Source organism: Ceratotherium simum, chromosome Y (genome assembly GCF_057802395.1).
Source record: "Ceratotherium simum simum isolate JZ-2026a chromosome Y, ASM5780239v1, whole genome shotgun sequence".
Taxonomy (NCBI): Eukaryota; Metazoa; Chordata; class Mammalia; order Perissodactyla; family Rhinocerotidae; genus Ceratotherium; species Ceratotherium simum.
In genome coordinates, this window is record NC_141941.1 from 6,370,864 (window position 1) to 6,394,135 (window position 23,272).

Sequence of the window (23,272 nt, forward strand, 5' to 3'; positions counted from 1 at the left end):
CCAAGTGGTGGCAGCGTGGGACTGCTGCATGGAAGTGTAGCCCTTCCAGTGCAGAAGGTGGAGGGGGACTCACCAGAACAGCTGGTGAGCTGAGAAACATTTCGTTGTGAGAACTTATCTCCTTATTTCAAGTCCCAACAAGCTCTTTCTTAATCAACCAAGCTAGTTTAGGATGCATTACAACTTCACCTCAGGTTGATACATTTTCCCCCCGGAAACTAAGAGAATTGTGTTCTCTTGGAGATACTCATGGAAGAACAACATATTGTTGTTTCAATATGTTTCAACTTGTTCTTGGCAGCTATTTTTCATCGGTGCTTTTAGAGAAGCTTTAGTGTGAGGCTGTGTACCAAACCATTGCAAGAAACAACAGAAATATTTTTTTAAAAAACATGCCAGCACCATTCCAAAGTTCCTGCGAAGAATGAAAATCATTATCAAAGCAGAAAGAAATGCAGGAACAACTCAGAAAAACAATTTAAAAACATAACTTTACACAACTCTTAATTATATCCTTTACTGTTAATTCTCTGGAAAGACTATGATGGGCTGCAAATTTACAACTTGCTAAAGTTTACTTTAAGTAACTTTTAATCACCAGTAACATTTAGGAGTCTTCTTAGATCTTTCTTTCCTTAATTGTTGTTGTTGCTGTTCCGTTTTTATTGTAGGATGTTTTAAACATGAACAAAACAGAAAATTAATCAGGAGAAATTTTAGCAAAAACTAAAGCTATGTAGCCAGCTATGAAAGCAATGACTTCACAAGCTCTCTTGGGTACATCAGGATTCCATCTTGTCCTACCTGGGAAACGCAGTGTACAAAAGCTGCTCTTATTTACAAGCAATTGAAAACCATTTCTTTATTATTATAGCAAAACTTAATTGAAGGCTCTTAGCATTCTGACTTCTCCACAGTTATTCATATGAGCCATGAAGAATTCCAGAGCTCTCTGAGACCTTCACTACATTACTATCAGTCCCCTTCTGCGCAAAGCATTTGTGTCAAAGGGCATTTCTGTCAATCCTTCTCTGTGAAAGTATAAGATCTATTCGAATAGGGTCAAGCCTGTTCTCTAAATACAACCAGGACAAGAAAAGGGACCCAAAACGTGATTCCAAACACCCACTCACAATATTTGTAAACTGTAGAATTCCGACTCAGATGATACCATATAATTACAAATCAGAGAAGACCTCAAGGGACATTTAATCCATCTTCTTGCTGAAAACAAGAAAAATGTAACTCGTTGACGACATGTAATTGTCTTATAATACAAGGAACTTTCCACGGGAAAGAGGTTACGGTGTCCCAGTAACGTGTTACTGTGTCTCATTGGGATTTCCATGCCTGAATTCCTACGAAAACCTCTCAAATCCATCCAAGAGCAACCGGGTGAGGAGGAGTTAAGTTTCAGACTTCCTGCCTGCTAATATTTTATCCTCTAATTAATTAAATCCTCTAATAACTCTCTCCAAAACATTTACAATGCCTAAGAAAAAGGTCAAAACCAGAAGAGAAAGACACAACACAGGGTCCATCATGTCTGAGGAGAAAATGAAAGTGAAGAATGGGTTTGAGAGGAAGGATTGAAGTATCCAGTGATAGCACTAACCCTCAAAATTACCAGGCCTAGGACTGTCTGGCCACATCAGGTTATACTCACTCTCATGGATTTGAATAACATGTGAAAACCATCTGCAATATTGGCAACACAAGATTCCGAGGAAAATTCCAGATCATGAGAATTGCAAGAGTTAATAAAGGTTCTAGTCCAACGTTCTCCCTTTGTAGATGAAGACACTGAGCCCAGGAAGTGTAAAAATGTGCAACATATTGTTGACTCAAACAAAAAGAATCTTTTAATAGAAAGCTCACTAACTTGGAGTTAAAGACCTTATTTCACATTCCAGGTCACTTACCCATCATAAATCATGAGCTCTAGGAAAAATTAATTTCTTCTTTTCTAAAATGAGAAGAATGATGTTTTTATAAGATCGTCACATAGATGTTTATGAAGACCTCTTGTGATCTTCTGAAGTCAAGGCCATATTCCAGCTAGCAAGACGCAAAGTCCACCAATACGAATGCTGTGCACACAAGAAGCAACTGTTGGTAATTCAGAAGACCTCAGAGAGCTCTAGAGTCCTACATGACTCATGTGATTAACTGCAGAGAAGTCACAATTATAAGAGCCCTCCGTAATTTCTGATATAATAATAAAGAAAATGGTTTTCAATTGCTTATGAATAAGACCAGTCTTATGAATTTCTACGTTATTTGGTTGTTTTGAGTCTTTCCAATGGCACACTATGCATGCAAATTACAAAATCAGTACAGTTCTTTCAATACAGTGCTGCACTAAATTAAATTCACAACCCATAACCCCCTTTGGGAAACATGAAAATCCAATAACATCTACTATTTCTTTTGGGTTCCTGGACCCAATTCCAACATGTATGGGAGGAGGGTGCTTCCCTACACACCACTGACAAGAGATTTTCACATATTGAGGTATTTGGGGTAACTATTTAGGTTCATAAATGATTTGGCTTGAACTAAAGAAGCCTGACTTATGACCTATCAAACATACATTGTACATCTGCTTTAACCATTAAAGAATGCACTCTCGTAAGAATGCATACTTCCCCTCCTACGCTCTATTGGTAATACAAGTCCCTTCCCGGATAGCAGGGTCAGGTTGACCAGCTAATTTGCAACTAAATACCTCTTTGAATCTTTGAAAATGTATTCTGGGTGTGTTTAATGTATGTTCTTTGTTCTAAAAAGATATAAGACTGTACTGAAAACCATGCCTCTCTGGAACGCTTTCTAAGGCCTTCCTGGGTTATAATCCTCACTCTGGCTCAATTAAAACTCACCTTATTTCTCTTACCTATAGAATGGTTATTGGTTATTTTGTGTTGACACCACCAAGCAATTCTCAGACACCAGCAGGGCATCCGAGAACTCAACTCAATTCTGACACTATCTACCCACCGAGATCGCATCTGGTCCCACAGGTTAATGACTCAGTCCCACAAGACTGCTCCCCGCTCTTCAGAAGCCAGTAGCAACACCAGGCTGTCACCTGTGCTTCTGACCAACTGGCTATAGATTGGAGGTTCCAGCAACCCCCTCCTGGGAATTCAGATGCCAGTCACAAGTCTAGGTTGTTACCTCTACTTGTGACTGACCGGCTATAAAGCAGAGGTTCTCATGACCCCTTCCTTGGGTTCGATTTATTTGCTAGAACAGCTCACAGAACTCAGAGAAACATTTGACTTACTAGATCACTGGTTTATTATGAAAGGATATAACTCAGGAAGAGCTGGATGGAAGAGATGCATAGGGGAAAAACGTGGTGCTTCCATGCCCTCTCCAGGCGCCACTCTTCCAGAGTCTCCACATGTTCACCAGCCTGGAAGCTCTCTGAATTGTGTCCTTTTGGGATTTTACGGAGGCTTCATTACATAGGTTTGATTGATTAAATCATTGGCCATTGGCAACCGATTCAACCTCCAGTCCCTCTCCCCTCCCTGGAGATGGGGTGGGGGGCAGGGGGTTGTTGAAAGTTCCAATCCTCTAATCACACGTTGGTTCCCCTGGCAACCAGCTCCCATCCTTAGGTGACTCAGGGGCTTTCCAAAAGTCACCTCATTAACACAAGAAAAGACACCTTTATCACTCTTATCACAGGAAATGCCAAGGGTTTTAGGAGCTGTGAGCCAGGAACCAGTGGAGGAAAACCAAATATATATGAGAAATCGTCACGTGAATGATAAAATATATATTTCTTATAAAACATAATATCATACTTTTCTTAATATTATTTAAAATTCAAAGTAAAATATAGTGACTATACGTTTCCTGGGGCTGCCGTAACAAAGTACCACAAACTAGGCAGTTTAAACCATGGAAGTTGATTGTCTCACAGCTCTGGAGCCTAGAGGTCTGAGATCAAGGTGTCAGCATGGCCACGCTCTCTGGAAAGGCTCTAAGGGAGGATCTGTTCCAGGCCTTTCTCTTAGCTTCCAGTACTAGTTCCTTGGCTAGTGGCAGCAAATCCAACCTTCACATGGCATCCTCACGTCTATGTTTCTGTGTCTATGTTTCCCCTTTTTGTAAGAACAACAGTCATATTGAATTAGGGGCTCACTCTACTCATTATGAGCTCATCTTGACTAATCCTATCTCCAACAACTCTATTTTCAAATAAGGTCATTTTCTGAGGTACTCAGGGTTAGGACATCAACATAGGGATTTCGGGGGAGGGGTGCACACAATTCAACCCATAACATTTATTTGACTAAAATAAATCAAAGCCATGGGACAAATGCTATGCTGTTTCAACCACACCCCAACTTGCACTCCAACTGAGAATCTCTGCCTTAATATTTTTATATATTTTTTTCCATTTGCTTCAAAAATCACTAGCAGTGTTTACTTTTTAACTTTGGCCTCCTTGTCACCTCCCGGCCTATGTCAGAGCCCAGTGTCTCATTACGACCCATCTGTCTCTCCATCTTGCTGACAATAACTTGTCCCTTGTCTGTCTTTACATAAAGTACTTAAATCGTAAAGCATATGGCTGCATCATAAGGGGACAATTGTTAACCATAATGTAGACTGTTTAAGATCAAGTAAGTCTAGTTTCTGGTGAAAACAGATTGCTTAAATAAGCATGGAAGAACCACACAGTCACAAGGAGACGATGTGGCCAAGCACAGAATCTCCCCTCCCCGAGGTGTAATCAATCCATTCTTACGGTGTTCTTTCTACCCTGTGTCCAGACCCTCAAATTTATGTTCTTCACCCTCGTTTCATAACCAGACCTTGACTACTAATGACCTTTCCTCTCCAAGATTTCTGTTAAGAAGTTTTCATCCTAGACCCAGATTCCCTGAACACATATGGTCAAAGGAAGCATTAACGGGCTGTAATCCATGTTTCAAAAGAGATGGCAGCCAGCAGTGATTCCAAGGCTCTCCTTTGTCAAATGAGTGTGTCCTCAATGACATTCCTGCCCAGGAAGCCACTACTGACTCCTGTTTAATAAGCAAAACCTTAATAAATTTTACTTAACATTGAATGAAGGAAGGCTGGTCGGAAAAAGAATGTTGGAGCCAGGAGGCAGAGAACGGAAAATTTCAGTGCTAGAATTTGGCACACGTCAAGCAGAGAAAGACACTACGGAGAAACCCTAAAGCATAAATAACTCTACAGCAGCGGTTCGCAAAGTAGGGTCCTGGAATCAGACATGTCACTTGAAAGCTTGTTAGACATGCAAATTCCCCCATCTCATTCCAGACCTGCAGGATCAAAACCTTGCAGCAGGGTGCAGCGAGCTGTATTTTAACAAGTCTGCTGGATCATTCTGATTCTGCTAAAGCTGGAGAACCTGGCTGGAAAGGGAGGACAACGATTCACCTGACTTTGTATGTGTATATGTACGTGCGCATATAATTTCCAACCAAGTCAAGTCCATTTCTGCTTCTGAACCTAGAAGGCTGCCACTTGAGAGCAAGGGTTACTCAAGGTAACAATATCCTGCTCCGTCTAGGGCAAACCTGTCTCCGCTCTATCTTGGCCTCACCCTCAGTCTGCGGGCATCTTCATAAAAAAAAAAATTCCAGGAAAATGTTCCTTATTGCTTGGGGTGACAGTGAGGGAAAAAAGCAAAGCGGACTTGAAAGGCACTCTCAAATCAGCCTAGTATTTTTCAGAATAGACGCCTGACAGCTGCGAAGCTTGACAGGTGCTATCTGTTGTTCCTAATCAGCTATTCCCACAAGGCACATTACTGCCTGGTTTCTGGTGTGTTGACCAGCAGAGGTTAAGGAGAATTTTAAGTTATCAAACTAATTACGCACAAGCATTAACAGCAGCCAGAGAGAATATATCTCCAGATAACATGAACTGGAATCTATTGCCATTATCACTGTATCCATTTAAAAAATTTCTACTTGAAAAAAACATACAAAGCCCCATAAATGAAAATTGTTACTTCTATTTGCATCCGTATAGAATATTTTAGTAACATGTTTTGGAATACACTCAATAAGTGCTAGAAGTACCTATTTTAATGCTAAAGCAAAATTGACCACCTTGATATATACATATAACTGGGAGATTCAGGATTTAGTTTAGTTGAGGTTCATTTGTAGTGGGGAAAATCTATGCAGGAAAAAAGAATTACTAGAAATACATGTTTTTCCCATTTTAAATGACTTTACTAAGTTGGATTTTTGTGACATTGCCTTCTTGTGATATATGCTTTTTCATTGTGCTAATTTATGTGTTATTCATTAGAGAGTGAGGAATAATTAATCAAACTAAAATAGCGCACCTCATAGTCTACTGCACCCTGACTTATATGATATTCTAGCCCATTCATCATGATTCTCGGTTATTTTAATATGAACTTCAAAAGATAGCACGTTTTAATGAGAAATCACTTGAGAAAACATGATGAATTAAATGTGATGCAAGAGAAACAGCAATAACCCCAAGAAAAGACTTCGCTTTGCAAAAAAAATCAATTCCAAGAAAAATGTGTTATCTGCAGAATTATAAGCACCCAACATCCAGGAAGTCATTTTCATAACAGAATAGATGACCTAGAATCCAGCGGCCTTTTCTCCTTACACAATACCTATTCAGGATTTCAAATTTCAATTTAAAATTTTACTTAAGAATTTCTATTCTCATACGCAGCATATGGGAATAGAAAATCTTTAAGTGACAAAAGCATATAAGAGATCTGAATTTCATTCTCTATCTTTAGAACTAAGCACTTTCAAAGAAACTTCAAAGAGTAAGTCTTTAAAATTAAAAAATTAAATTTTTTTAAAAAAAGATTTTATTTTTTTAGAGCAGTTTTAGGTTCATAGCAAAATTAAAAGAAAGGTACAGAGGGGCTGGCCCAGGGGTGTAGCAGTTAAGTTCACATGCTCTGCTTCAGCGGCCCGGGTTTCACAGGTTTGGATCCTGGACACAGACCAACGCACCACTTGTCAAGCCATGCTGTGGCGGCATCCCATATAAAGTAGAGGAAGATGGGCACAGATGTTAGCCCAGGGTCAATCTTCCTCAGCAAAAAGAGGAGGAATGGCAATGGATGTTAGCTCAGGGCTAATCTTCCTTCCAAAATAAAAGAAAGAAAAGTACAGAGGTTTCCTATACACTCCTCTGCCCCAACCCAAGCACAGCCTTTCCCATTATCAACATCCCCCACCAGAGTGGTACATCTGTTACAACTGATGAACCTACATTGACACATCATAATGACCTGAGCCCATAGTTTACATTAGGGTTCTCTCTTACTGTACATTCTATTGGTTTGGACAAATGTATAATGACATGTACCCACCATTGTAGTAATACAGAATAGTTTCACAGCCCTAAAAAATCCTCTGTGCTCTGCCTATTCATTCCTACCCTCCAGCCCCTGGCAACCACTGAACTTTTTACTGTCTCTTGAGTTTTGCCTTTTCCAGAATGTCATATAATTGGAATCATACAGTATGCAGCCTTTCCAGATTGGCTTCTTTCACTTAGTAATATGCATTTAAGGTTCTTCCATGTCTTTTCATGGCTTGATAGCTCATTTCTTTTTAGGGCTGAATAATATTCTGTTGTCTGGATGTACCACAGTTTTTTTTTAATCCATTCACCTACCGAAGGAATCTTGGTTGCTTCCAAATTTGGGCAATTGTGAACAAAGCTGTATAAAATTGTACAGGTTTTTGTGTGGACATAAGTTTTCAACTCATGTAGATAAATACCACGGAGCACGACTGCTGGGTCATATAGAGTATGTTTAGTTTTGTAAGAAACTGCCTGTCTTCCAAAATAGCTGTACCATTTTGCATTCCCACCAGCAATGAAGGAGCATTCCTGTTGTTCCACATCCTCACCAGCACTTGGTGCTGTCAGTGTTCTGGATTGTGGCTATTGTAACAGTTGTGTAGTGGTATCTCATGGTAGTTTTAATTTGCATTTCCCTGATGACATAAGATGTGGAGCATATTTGCATATGTTTATTTGCTATCCATATATTTTCTTTGGTGAAGTGTCTGCTGAGGTCTTTGGCCCATTTTTAAATCAGGTTGCATAAGTTATTTCTTATTGCCTCCCAGACCAGACCAAAACACCAAGGATCAAGGGGTGCACTATTCATTTTTGCATCCCAACATCTTCAGCACCTCGCACTCACTCACTCTGTGCCTAAAGCATTTCAATAACAACAGCTAATACTTCTGTAGAGCTGAGTACATGTGAGGTTCTGCTCCAACTAAATTGCATGGCATCATAGCGCATCCTAATGGAGCAGCATTACCATTGCCACCACTTTACAGGCGAGGAAACTGAGGCAAAGAGCACTTAAATGGTCTGAAAGAAAGCTCAGAGACAAAAGTTTTTAAAAATGAAAAGAAGTTTACTTGCAAAGAAGTTCCAAGGGAATCAGTCTGTAGGACCAGGTCTGAATTTAAAAAGAACACAACAGGTATTTAAGGGAAAAGATACAGCATGACCAACTATCCATTAGTCTGCTCGTGGCTAAAAACCCCATTCTCCTTATATGATTATCACATCCCAAATGCTATGCCATATCTTCAGAATCAGTATTGCTAAAGACAGAGATACAGCTGTTTTCATTCAGGAGAATGGTTGCCGTAGAATGGAAGCAAAGCATTTTTTATAATTGCATTTTATAGAAACAAGTGTCTTATTCTTTCCTAAATTCTCAAATGGAGACATAAATGAGCACCTTTCCAAACTCTCACATTGTAACTGAAAAAGAACATCATTAATGCAATTAATTTATTGAATCATTTATCAGAGTTTATTCTTTCAAAGAGGGTACCTGAATACGTAATAAAAGAATCATATATACATATATATTTAAAATACAGATATTGAACTAGAGACACACAGATCCAGAGAGAGATGTAAAGAGATAGAACTAGACCAGTGGTTTTCGACAGGGGTAATCTTGCCCCATGGCACATACTGCAATGTCTGGAAATATTTTTTTTTTCTCATGACTGGGAGCGGGAGGGATGCTACGGGCATCTAGTGGGTAAAGACCAAGGATGCTGCTAAACAACCTACAACGCACAGGACAGCCCCATAAAAAAGAATGATCAGGCCCAAAATGTCAGTAATGCCGAGACTGAGAAACCTGAACTAGACACAAATGGGTAAGACACATGCAGACTTACATACGGAAATAAAATTTTAGCTCTAATTTCATACAGTTGTTCAAAAAAGAAGAAAGGTCCTCTTTTTTTTTTTTTCCCCCCCAAAATTGTGGAGTAACAAAGGGGACTAGAGTATGCAAATCTTGCCCTATTAAAAATTGGTTAAAAATAGTCCATGGCTCCTGAATAATAGAAAGATCAAAATGCAAATGGATGTCTGTTCTAATGTATTCTCACCTCTAAGTATGTTTTTCTATGCTAAATGTGATGCTTAGCAAGTGAATATATTCTGTCCAGAATTGTTTTTATTTCTTTGCAGCTGTGAGGACATTATCTCATAACACCGGACACAAAAATGTGGAAACTACAACGAAAAAAAAGATGTTCCCTATTTTGTTTTAGATTCTGGCCCAATGGCAAAATAACTTCCCAGATGTAGGCCATTTCTGGAATGATCAGCAAATGGGTTTGGTTGTGCAGCTTCCAAAATGGTACAGCCAAATGTCAAAATAAAAAGAGAACGAGAGAAGGAAAGGGAGAGGGAGAGAAGGGGTGGGGGGCGGGTGACAGAAATGGAGAGAGAATGCATTCTATCCAAAAATATGCTGGGATATCAGGCAAACCTCTGCTGAGGGCCAACTATGGATAAAGAAGGAAGGAATGAGCTGTGGGATACATATTTCAGATTTTAAAGGCTAAACTCTAGTTCTAAAGGGTGTGCCCACATTCAATCAATGACTATTTTCCATGGTGGATGGCATCTTAGGTTATTTCTCTGCACTTCTTTGCCACTGAAGACATTAAAAAGAATCACAGTTACCAAAACATTTTCATAGCAACCACTGTCCTATTTTCTGCTCACCCTTTCTGAAAGGAATCAGTAACTTCTGCATCAACTTGGCATTCTTGTTGTTAACAGACTTTATTCCAACTCTCGAAGGCAAGCCCCAAGTTTGTGTTCTGGTGCAGCTTGTAACTGCTTCTATTTGAATCATCTACATGGCAGGACTGTTGGGCAAGACTGGGTCCACCCAGATGCCTGGACACCATGTGATGTCCAGATGGCTGGGTGGTCTTCTGCTTCATGTTTCATATGAGGTTACTCCTCTATGGTGCACAAAATGCTGTTCAATGGGAAATGGCCATCAGGGGAGGGATCAGACATCAGTAAGCAGGGGCAAAAGGAAGTAGCTTGCCATGAAGGATAGGCGGTGGAAATCTGAGTATCTCAACAGAAATTGTTTGCATAGAGATTTCTCGGGAAACATTTCCACATTTCCAAATGTGGGGACGATGATGATGATGATGATGGTGATTATTCCCTGATGATTGTAAACGGTCTTGGTATTTGCATCATGCAGGGGTCTTCTCATCAACTGGAAAGGAAGCTAACAGCCCTGAAGTGCAAGGCTCCTTGACATATTTGGTTATTGGAACAGCGCTGGGAAACCTGTCCAAGGGACAGGGTGAGACATAATATAAAGTGTGTATCCTCTTTGAAATCTCCCTCGGTATTTTAGTTTTGCAAGCCTTTGTCAATTTTCTTTCCAGTCCACAAAGTATAACAAACAGTATAAATTTCAAAAGACTGCTATTACTTGCAATAGTGTAGGCATTTAAAGACAGGAGCTGAGACACTTATTTAAATCTAGAAAAGGCTGTCTCTCTCAATTATGTGTTACTAGAGAATTAAACAAGGGTTGATAAACTTACATTGGATGAACCACCTATATTAACCCAGCAGGGACAGGGGCACAGTAAATAGGTGAAATCACCTTTACCCTGAAAGCTTTATTTTTGTTTGTGTTTAGACTATAACAATTCAGTCTATCTTTTAGAGAAGTTGTCAGTAACCTCTCAACTACAAATATAACCCATCTGCTTTGCCTTTAGATAAGCATGCCATTTGCATTAGAGAGAGGGAGAAACACCAAAAATAACATGATGTGTTTCAAACATGAATTATTAATGCATTAGAATATTATAGTGGATTGAAAAAAGCTATAAACTAAAAACAAAATATGGAGAAAACATCTCTAAATTTCATAAGTAAATGAATTCCCATCATTTCTCTTGTCCCAAGCATTAGTATGATTGATGACATTTTTGGAAGGTCATGGATTACTTTGCAAAATTAACGTTTCCTGTTTCATTAAATGGATTCTTTGGTTTATGTTTTCATTTCTAGACTTATGAAACTGTCACTTCTTTGAATATAACAAGAAATTAGCTATGAAATTTAAAAAGTCATCAGTGATTGCTGGATACTAAACTGAGGGGAAATATGCATTTTTGTTTGCTGAAGGTGATTTAAAATTATGAGCATACCAATTCAGAAAATGCACTTCCTTAAAATAAAGATTTTGATCAGCACATATTATGTGACTTTTCAAGTGGTAACAAGGTATTGGTCTTACTTTTCAAAGAAAGAAGATGATATGAAAAACAAAATTAGAGCATCACGGCAGAGTGAGTTGTATCCTTTGTCTCTCCACTCTAAGTTACAACTAAAAAGACATTCATTAACCAACAGTGGGTTTCCCACACAGCACAACAGGACCCCTGAGAGATCCACACAGCCATACATATGAAGGTGGGTGGACTGGATCCCCGGAAAGTGGTGGAACTGGGTGAGCAGACCCTTCCTCTTCCCCAGCTGCAGTAATCCACATTGCAGATGCTCACACAGCAGCTGGTGCAACTGTAAGAGGAGGCAGGGAAGCCTGGCCTGCATGTGAATGCCCATGGGAGTGCCCACCATGCTGTGGCAGCCTTGCCTGTGGGAACACTCCCCACCGAGTGGCAGCCACTCAGCCTCCACAAGGGAGCCCCACCCACCAAGCACAGTGGCTCAGTTGAGCCACCCATGAGCGCAGAGCAAGCCCACACATGAAAGAAAGTGCCCCTCCCCTCCTGCCTAGCACAGCAGCTTGGATGGCCAGTCCTCTGCCAACCACAGCAGTCCCACACGAGAGCAACCCACCGGTGGAGCACAGAGGACCCACCTGTGTGTGCGTCCATGAACCACCAAGTGGCTGCGGCCAGCCCACACAAACACTGAGCAGCCCTACCAGCACAACTTCCAGTGGATGAGGCAGGATCAGAAAACACAACTCCTGCCCCCACCTCAGTGGTGAGGTGGAATCTGCGACCTGATGCTACCACAAATGCACTGGCAAAGGATCAAGTCATCAAACACCCTGAAGAACTACAGTAATACTTCAGAGCAGAAGGAAAATGACAAGTCACCAGAAACCAATCCTGAAGTCACAGAAATTTACAATCTAAATGACAGAGAATTTAAAATAGTTGTCATAAGGGAACTCAATGAGTTACAAGAAAACTCAGAAAGACAGTTTAATGAGTTCAGGAATAAAATTAATGAGCAAAAGAAATTCTTCACCAAAGTGATTGAAGCTGAAAAAAAAAAAAAAACAGAAATTCTAGATATGAGAACACATATCTGGATGTGAAAAACACAATTAATGAGATAAAAAATAATCTAGAAACCATAAAAAATAGAGCTGACATTATAGAGGACAGAATTAGTGATTTAGAGAATGAAAATACAGAAATGCTTCAGGTGGAAGAGGAGAGAGAACTAAGATTTAAAACAAATGAAGAGGGGCCAGCCCAGTGGCATAGTGGTTAAGTTTGTGCATTCCACTTCAGTGGCCTGGGGTTTGCCGATTTGGATCCTGAGCGTGGACCTACTCACTGCTCATCCAACCATGCTGAGTTGGCGTCCCATATAGAAGAACTAGTAGGACCTACAACTATGTACTGGGGCTTTGGGTATAAAAAAGAAAAAGAGGAAGATTGGCAAAAGATGTTAGCTCAGGGCCAATCTTCTTCTTTTTCAAAAAAAAGAGTACATTAAAAAAAATTCTTCAAGAACTATCTGACTCAGTTAGGAAAAGCAACACAAGGATTATAGGTATTCCAGATGGAGAAGAGAGGGAGAAAGGAACAGAGAGCTTGTTCTAAGAAATAATAGCTGAGAACTTTCCAAACCTGGGGAGGAAACTGGACTTACAAGTACATGAAGCCAATAGAACTCATAATTACTTCAATGCAAAAAGACCGTCCTCAAGGCATATAATATTAAAACTGGCTAAAGTCAATGATAAAGAAAAAGTATTAAGGGCAGCAAGGCAGAAGAAAATAACCTTGAACCTGATAAGGAACCTCTATCAGGCTTTCAGTGGATTTCTCAGCAGAAACCTTACAGGATAGGAGAGATTGGAATGATATATCCAAAATACTGAAAGACAAAAGCTTCCAGCCAAGAATACTCTATCCAGCAAAACTACCCTTCAGATATGATGGAGAAATAAAAACTTTCCCAGATAAACAAAAGCTGAGGGAGTTCATCACCACTAGACCTCCCTTACAAGAAGTGATCAAGGATGCCCTTATATCTGAAACAAAAAGGCAAAGGTTTACAAAGCTTTGAGCAAGGAGATACATAGACAGACAAAATCAGAAAATGGCAGCTCTCTATCAGAACAGGTTAGCAAACACTTAATTATAACATAAAAGATAAAGGGAAGGAAAGCATCAAAAATAACTATAAACACTTCATTTTAATCACAAATTCACAACACAAAACAGAATAATTTGTGACAACAATAACTTAGGGAAGAGGAAAGGGATGGAACTTGCTTAGGCTAATAGAGATATGAGGCTATCAGAAAATGGACTATCTCATCTATGAGATCTTTTATACCAAATCTCATGGTAACCACTAAAGAAAAAAACCAAAGCAGAGCTGCAAATCATAAATAAAGAGAAAACCATCACAGAAAACCACCAAACTGAAACAGCAGTAGAAATAAAAGAGAAAAGAAATAACGGAAATATAGAACAACTGGAAAACAAGAGACAAAATGGCAGTATTAAGCCCTCGTGTATCAATAATTACTCTAAATGTAAATGGATTGAATTCTCCAATCAAAAGACACAGAGTGGCTGGATGGATTAAAAAACAAGACCCAAAAATATGCTGCCTCCAGGAAACACATCTCAGCTCTGAAGACAAACATAGGCTCAGAGTGAAGGGATAGAAGACAACACTCCAAGCAAATGGCAAGCAAGGGAAAGTAGGTGTTGCCATACTTATATCAGACAAAGCAGACTTCAAGATAAAAAAGACAATGAGAGACAAAGAGGGGCAGTATATAATGATAAAAGGGACATTCCACCAAGACGACATAACACTTATGACTACATATGCACTAACACAGGAGCACCAAAGTATATAAAGCAACTATTAAGAGACCTAAAGGGAGAAATTGACAGCAACACAATAATAATAGGGGACCTCAACACCCCACTTAGATCAATGGATAGATCATCCAGACAGAGAGTCAATAAGAAAACAGTGGCCTTATATGAAATACTAGACCAGATGGACTTAATAGATATATACAGAACATTCCATCCCAAAACAGGAGAATACACATTCTTCTCAAGTGCACATGGAACATTCTCAAAGATAGACCATATGTTGGGAAACAAGGTAAGCCTCAATAAATTTAAGAAGATTGAAATCGTATCAAGTATCTTTTCCTACTACTATGCTATGAAACTAGAAATTGACTACAAGAAAAAGGCTGAGACAGTCACAAATATATGGAGACTAAACAACATGCTACTGAACAAGCATTGGATCAATGAAGAAATCAAAGGAGAAATCAAAAAAATACTTAGACAAATGAAAATGAAAACACAACATACCAACTCTTATGGGATGCAGCAAAAGTGGTACTAAGAGGGAAATTTATAGCAATACAGGCCTACCTCAACAAACCAGAAAAATCTCAAATAAATAATCTTAAACTATACCTAACAGAACTAGAAAAAGAAGAACAAATGAAGCCCAAAGTCAGCAGAAGGAGGGAAATAATACAAATTAGAGCAGAAATCAATGAAATAGAGACTATAAAAACAATAGAAAGAACAATGATACTAAGAGGTGGTTCTTTGAGAAGAGAAACAAAATTGACAAACCCTTACCCAGACTCACTAAGAAAAAAAGAAAGACAGCTCAAATAAATAAAATAAAGGTGAAAGAGGAAAAATCACAATGGATACCACAGAAATATAAAGGATTATAAGAGAATACTAGGAAAAACTACATGCCAAAAAATTAGAAAATCTACAAGAAATGGATAAATGCTTAGAATCATACAACCTCCCAAAGCTAAATCAAGAAGAAATATAGAATCTGAATAGACCAATCACAAGTAAAGAGATTGAAACAGTAATCAAAAACCTCTCAAAAAGCAAAAGTCCAGGACCAGATGGCTTCTCTGGAGAATTCTACCAAACAAACATTCAAAGAAGATTTAATACTGATCCTTCTCAAACTCTTCCAAAAACTCTTTCCAAAAAGTTGAAGAAGACAGAACACTTCCTAACTCATTCTATGAGACCAATATCACCCTGATACCAAAGCCAGACAAACACAACACAAAGAAGGAAAATTACAGGGCAATATCACTGATGAACATAGATGCAAAAATCCTCAACAAAATATTGGCAAATCAATACAGCAATACATTAAAAGGATCATACACCATGATCACATGGGATTTATACCAGGGATGCAGGGATGGTTCAACATCCACAAATCAATCAATGTGATACACCATATTAACAAAATGAGAAATAAAAATCACATGATCATCTCAATAGATACAGAAAAAGCATTTGACAAGATCTAACATCCATTTATGATAAAAACCCTCAATAAAATGAGTATAGAAGGAAAGTACCTCAACATAATAAAGGCCATACATGACAAATCAACAGCCAACATCATACTCAACAGTGAAAAACTGAAAACCATCCCTCTGAGAACAGGAACCAGACAAGGGTGCTCACTCTTACTGCTCCTATTCAACATAGTACTGGAGGCTTTGGACAGAGCAATTAGGCAAGAAAAAGAAATAAAAAGAATCCAAATTGGAAAGGAAGAAGTGGAACTCTTGCTGTTTGTGGACGACATGACTCTATATATAGAAAACCCTAAAGAATCCACTAGAAAACTACCAGAAATAATCAACAACTACAGGAAAGTTTCAGGGTACAAAATCAACCTACAAAAATCAGTTGCATTTCTATACACTAATAATGAACTAGCAGAGAACTCAAGAATATAATCCCATTTACAATCACAACAAAAAGAATAAAATATCTAGGAATAAACTCAACCAAGGAGGTAAAACACCTATACAACAAAAACTATAAGACATTATTGAAAGAAATCGAAGAAGACATAAAGGAAATGGACAGATATTCCATGTTCATGGATTGGAAGAATAAACATAGTTAAAATGTCCATACTACCTAAGGCAATCTACAGATTTATTACCATCCCAATCAGAATCCCAATGACATTCTTCACAGAAATACAACAAAGAATCCTAAAATTTATATGGGGCAACAAAAGACCCCAAATAACCAAAGTAATCCTGAAAAAAAAAGAACAAAGCTGGAGGCATCACAATCCCTGACTTCAAAATATACTACAAAGCTATAGTAATCAAAACAGCATGGTACTGATGTAAAAAACAGACACACAGATCAATGGAACAGAATTGAGAGTCCAGAAATAAAACCACACGTCTGTGGACAGCTAATCTTCAACAAAGGAGCCAAGAACATACAATGGAAAAAGGAAAGTCTGTTCCATAAATGGTGCTAGGAAAACAGGACAGCCACATACAAAAGAATGAAAGTAGATCATCACCTTAGACCATAAACAAAAATTAACTCAATATGGATTAAAGACTCAAATGTAAGACCTGAAACCATAAAACTCCTAGAAGAAAACATAGGCAGTACACTTTGTCATAAGTCTTAGCAGCATCTTTTAAAATACCATGTCTATTCAAGTAAGGGAAACAAAAGAAAAAATAAACAAATAAGACTACATCAGACTAAAAAGCTTCTGCAAGGCAAAGGAAACCATGAAAAAATGAAAAGACAACCCACCAACTGGGAGAAAATATTTGCAAATCATATATCCAACAAGGAGTCAATTTCCAGAATATATAAAGAACTCACACAACTGAACAACGAAAAAACAAACAACCTGATCAAAAAATGGGCAACAGATATGAACAGACATTTTTTGAAAGAAGATATACAGATGGTCAACAGGCACATGAAAAGATGTTCAACATCACTAATCATCAGGGAAATGCAAACCAAACTACACTAAGATATCACCTTACACCGTTAGAATGGCTATAATCACCAAGACCAAAAATAACAAATGTTGGAGAGGATGTGGAGAAAAGGGAACCCTCATACACTGCTGGTGGAAAGGCAAATTGGTGCAGCCTCTATGGAAAACAGTATGGAGATTTCTCAAAAAATTAAAAATCTAAATACCATATGATCCAGCTATCCCACTACTGGGTATTTATCCAAAGAGCATGAAATCAACAATACAAAGAGATCTACGCACCCCTATGTTCATGGCAGCATTATTCACAATAGCTGAGACGTGGAAGCAACCCAAGTGCCCATCAACTGATGACTGGATAAAGAAGATGTGGTACACACACAATGGAATACTACTCAGCCATAAAAAAGACAAAATACTCTCATTTGCAACAACGTGGATAGACCTTGAGGGTGTTATGTTAGCCAGACAGAGAAAGACAAATACCATATGATTTCACTCATATGTGGAACATAAAAAGACACATGGATAAAGAGAACAGATTAGTGGTTACCAGAGGGGAAGGGGCTGGGGTGGTGGGCATAAAAGGGCATGTACGTATGGTGATGGACAAAAACTAGACTATTGGTGGTGAGCATGATGCAGTCTACACAGAACCTGATTTATAATAATGTATACCCGAAATTACACAATGTTATAAACCAATATGACCTCAAGAAAATAATTTTAAAAGAAAAAAATTTTTTTAATTAAATATTTTTGAGGTCACTCTAAAACAGAATATTATTTTCTGAAGTTGGCAGGATATTAATAACTTGGAAAGCAAAAAGCTTATTAAATGACAGAAGTTACAATTTCAAACAAAAGGATAAAGAGAACGTGAAGTAAGAGTTTTAGTTAGCTTTTTTTTCCCTCTTGATGGGCTACTGTTCCTCAGATTCCCCTGAAGACAGATTTTAGCCCTTCGGGGATTAAAGAACTCCCATTCGTCGCCATCTTCATATGTAGCCTTGAGAATTTTCTAAATTCTCCTTTTCTCAGAATTCCTCATTGTCCAACTTTTTATATCTTAGAGAGATGCTGGAAAGAACCATAAAGTGTAAACACACACAGACATTCCCAAAATCAAAACACAAGGAAAGAAAGTAAGCATATGAGGCACACCGAGTTCTTGGAAGTCACTGTCACACACATACGAGCTACAATGACCACTTGCAAATACTTCATATGTGTCCCACCACCCTACAGAACAGCAATGGCAGCCAAGAATGCAGGTCAAGGCTGAAGTACGGAGGCTTGTGTTCTTCCCAGACAACAAACTCATCTTCTGTGACATCAAGGAGAACAGCTGGGACATTTCTGCAAGGATGTCAGAATGTCCCATTCCTGGGACGTTTCTGCAAGGATCACAATAATACTCTGCTCTTTTGTTAGACAAGTGGAAATGTTGGAAAATCAATTTGTAAGAGAAAAAAATACTCTTCATCTAAGCACTTATGATAATGTGTGATTATATATAGAGATTCAAAAGATGATTCATGATTATAATAGTTTCTTCACTTTAACAACTCTTTGCAACTATTTGCTTAAATGTCTGTCTCTCTCTGGTAGAAAATAATTCTCCTGAGAGCAAAAAGCACATCTGACTTCTGCTGGGTCCCCACAACCTAAGATACCTGAAAGATGATTATATGCGATGGATTCGTATTGATTGGAAGAAGGATTTGGGGGGAGAAATGCACAGGCGATGGTGTTGATGGACTGAGGGTTTCTAAGGCTCTTGCATCATACCAGCAACCTTTCAATCATCCACAACTGTGCCCTCTGTCACGCAGCGGTGCCTCCAGGAGCCAGTGAGAGATTGAGAAACGTAGGACTATCACCCCCAAAATTTCAAGATTCTCCATTATACCATAGTTGATATTGCCACTCTGTCCCCTCTTGTTGTTAACATCCTGAGAAGCAGGGTCGTGTAGTATAAATATTAGGGAATATGACAATTAGGGCTTGAGTTTCTGCTCTGCAGCCTTGGTTATCTCACTTCCAGACCTTCAGCTTTCCTATCTGTAAAAGAAAAATGACACTCCTGACCTCAGAGAGTTGCCGTGAAGGTCAAATAGATATTTCGTGTGAAGCTACTTTGTCAACACCAAGACACTACAACATGCAGCGCTAAATACCTTCTATCCTGTGGCCAGCGATTCAGGAGAGTTTCGTACTTTGGGCCCACCCCTACTAATTCAGACTGGGGTCCTACCGTCAGCCAAAGCGGAATGGCAGGGAGATGGCGTGGGCAGCCTCCTTCTTCCACATTCTTAGTCCTCTGGGGCTCTTTCTTAGGGATGCTGGCAAGGATCTCCATAGAGATCAACTGAAGAGCATTAGAGCTGCTGGTCGTGTAGCCTGAGGTTCAGCCGGATCAGCAAGAACAGGAAAAACTGGACACACTCCTCTAAGTGTGATGACCTGCTCTTAACTTGTCCCACAGAAAAACAGACTTGAGCTCTGTGACAGCTCTCACCAAGTTCCCACAGCCTGGCTGATAGATGAGGCGCTGACTCTGTATCCTGTCCATAGGAGCCACTGAGGGTCCCCAAGAGACAGACAAGATGGTTGCAAGACTCTGCGTTTACTCAAGTTGGTTGTTCTCCGTTGGAATAGCCCAGATCTTGAGGTTCAGCTCAAGTGCCATCTCTCCTAGAACACTTTCCCCCTCCTCTGAGATCTCACACAAATAAGTCTACATGAGCTCTCACTTGTGGGCTGAGTTGTCTGTTTACAAGTCTTAGCCCGGACGAGACTATAAATTCCTCATGAGCAGGGATTTTACAGTCTCATCTTTGAAACTGCAGCAATCTATCGATATTGGCTGAAATAAATGGAAGTAATTAAAGCAGTGTTTCTTTTTTTTTAAGGGAGAAACAGATCCAGCATCTACAGCCTGTGATTTACATTAAAAGGGGCCATAAACAGGGGCCGGTCCAGTGGCGTAGTGGTTACATTCGTGCGCTCCGCTTTAGCGGCCCGGGGTTTGCAGGTTCAGATCCTGGGCATGGACCTACACACTGCTTATCAAGCCATGCTGTGGCGGCATCCCACATATAAAGTAGAGGAAGATGGGCACGGATGTTAGCCCAGGGCCAATCTTCCTCACACAAAAAAAAATGAGCCATGGAAGGAACACTCCTTCCATGTTCCTTTTCACTTACTGGCTGTCGGGGATCACTACTTCTATCCAACCCACTCCACCATCAGGAAAACGCCTCCCCTCACCTATTTTAAAACCACGTGTGAAATCTTTTAAGAACTGAGAGGGGATTGTAGGTCCCGCGAGATGTGGCTCCCTTGGTTGCTTGCTGAGTAAACCTAAAGTTGGTTAATACTGGAATTAATTATCCTTGCCATCTCCCTAGACCCGCCACTCAGTACTGTGGTTAATGATGTCCCCTTACCCCACCTACTGTCTACCTACCATACAACTATTTCAAGCTTCCTTTAATAGTTTATATTTTTCACGTTTTGCTTAATTTTGAAGGAGCATGAATTTTGAATGAAGGAGCATGATGTGCTTAAATATTGGGCTCAAGATGTGACATCTTTGCTGACATCATCTGGAGATACCAACTAAACTCAAATAACAGAATATGTTCTGACTCTGTGCTTCTTCATTTAGAAGGATTTTTTTAAACGTGTGTAAACTCTCAACATGTTTTTAAAGGGACGGTGGGAAAAAAGTCTGAGCTGCGAGTTGTGAAAGCTGGGTTCTACTTTTACTTCTGTCTACTATGGGTATGTGCTTGCACGAGTCATTTCTATAAGCATCAAGTTGTCTAATCTGAAAAACAAAAGTGTTGAATGAATTAGATCAGGGAGCTCTGAAGGGGGGTGTCTGAAGCAGACACCTTCTGGGTTTTCCAGAAGCAGAGGCTGAAAAGAGGCTTTCTGGGTACGTGACCCACTGCGGGGGAAGCTCTCACTGGAAGGGGGTAAGGAAGCAGGAAGCGGAGCTGAGCAGGGATGTAAGCAGGGAGCTAAGCAGAGCTCAGCTGGACCTGCGTGAGCCTGGTCCCACGCAATGCTTTGGAGCATAAATTGTACGGAAGAGTTAATCTGAGCAGGGGGCTGGCCTCCTAGATCCCCCAGCAGCGAGCCAATGGCCACGATTTGCCCTCATCGAGGAAGGAGGATACACTGTCTTGCTGACAACCATCGGCTGAAGGTTAGTCTCTACGAAGGAGCAGCTGTAAGCTATTAGCAGCTGATACAGGAGCCTGGGGTTGTCGGGGTGAGGGACAGAAGGTCACCAACAGCATCTACTGAGGAGGAATAGGTGTCTGTGACCTATTTTCAATATTTCAGAGAATCCAAAACAAAAGACACAGTTTCCTAAGATGATGGTGCGAAGATAACTAAAATGTCAAGAAGAAGAGTTTTATCAGTCTGCTCTGGTAACGCAGGAGACCTCATGCTGATCTGAAGCTTGATAGAGTCATGGATATCTTTGATTAATACAAAGAGGAAAAACTAAGTTACACTTAATAAATGCCATATGTTGACAGACAACGTGCTTTCAAAATACGGAGTCCAGGCTAAGTGAAATCGAAATGCTGAGAGGTGGCTGGCTGGGGAACTCTAAAGGACTGTGAGCTTACACAAAGCAGCAAAGTGTAAGTTATGCGATAATCTGCACAAGGCCTTGCAATGGGGCATTTGCAATTTTCCCTGGTCCTGTTTTTCATATAAAAAATGTCTTTTGATAATATGGATATGCTTCACTGATTGCTGTGCCCAACCCCCACCCTCCAAAGTGTACAAGAGTAGAACTCTGTAAAGCAACACAAGTGATACATAGGAACTTCTCCATCTCTGAGTTCATACAAGCAATATCCACCAACAGGTTCGTAAGTTTCTCACTGAACCCTACAGTTGTATACCCATTCACTGAAACATACAACAGTAGGTTATACAATGAAATCCGGTGAATCCATTTCAAAGAAATATAGTAATTTCTTAATTTATGATTAAGTTTTTTAAAGGAGGAACACTTTCACCAACAACATTAACTTTTTTTTTAATTTTTTAATTTATTTATTTTTTCCCCCAAAGCCCCAGCAGATAGTTGTATGTCATAGCTGCACATCCTTCCACTTGCTGTATGTGAGACGTGGCCTCAGCATGGCCGGAGAAGCAGCACGTCGGTGCGCGCCCGGGATCCGAACCCGGGCCGCCAGCAGCCCGGCGCGCGCACTTAACCGCTAAGCCACGGGGCCAGCCCAACATTAACTTTTTAACTTAGACCTCCAAACGCACGTACGTGTATATATTACATATATAGACACATATAAATATATACAAAATATAAAAATATATTTAAATGTAAATATATATATTTCTCCTCTAATGATACAGTGCACAAAGAAACGAACAAGTCAATAAGTGTTTTCTAATGTGTTTTGAAAATGTTCTACAATAGTCACAATAAAATAGACTTTTAAATCACATTCAAGGAGAAAACTGCTTCAAAAACTTGAAAATTTGCTATGAATAGCCTAATGTTTGGTTTGGGTCAAATTCATGAATTCTTAGAAACCCAGCCAGAGATCCAGTGACCCAGACCAGGAAATATAACGGCCAAATTTGAGAATGGCCTTTCTTCCCAGGGACTCTCTCAAGGCCTGGCCATTCTGGCATACAACCTAGAACTCACTGCAGGGCAAATGACACATCAGGGCTGAGGATATTCACCACAAAATCACTCCTCCAAGAGCCTGTGAGCAGGGGGCTGAATGGTGGCCGCTAAGGGTTTCCAGGCGCTAATTGTTTGTTTACTTTTCCTTGGAGGAGAGGCTGGTCCTCTAAGCAGAACGAG

At 39.7% G+C, this 23,272-nt stretch overlaps 1 protein-coding gene across 3 annotated transcripts in view; it reads right to left on the bottom strand.

Annotated features, from left to right (window-relative positions):
* The window catches only part of LOC147911630 (anosmin-1), a 189,653-nt gene that overhangs the window by 160,642 nt on the left and 5,739 nt on the right, over window positions 1-23,272 (bottom strand). The window lies entirely within an intron of this gene.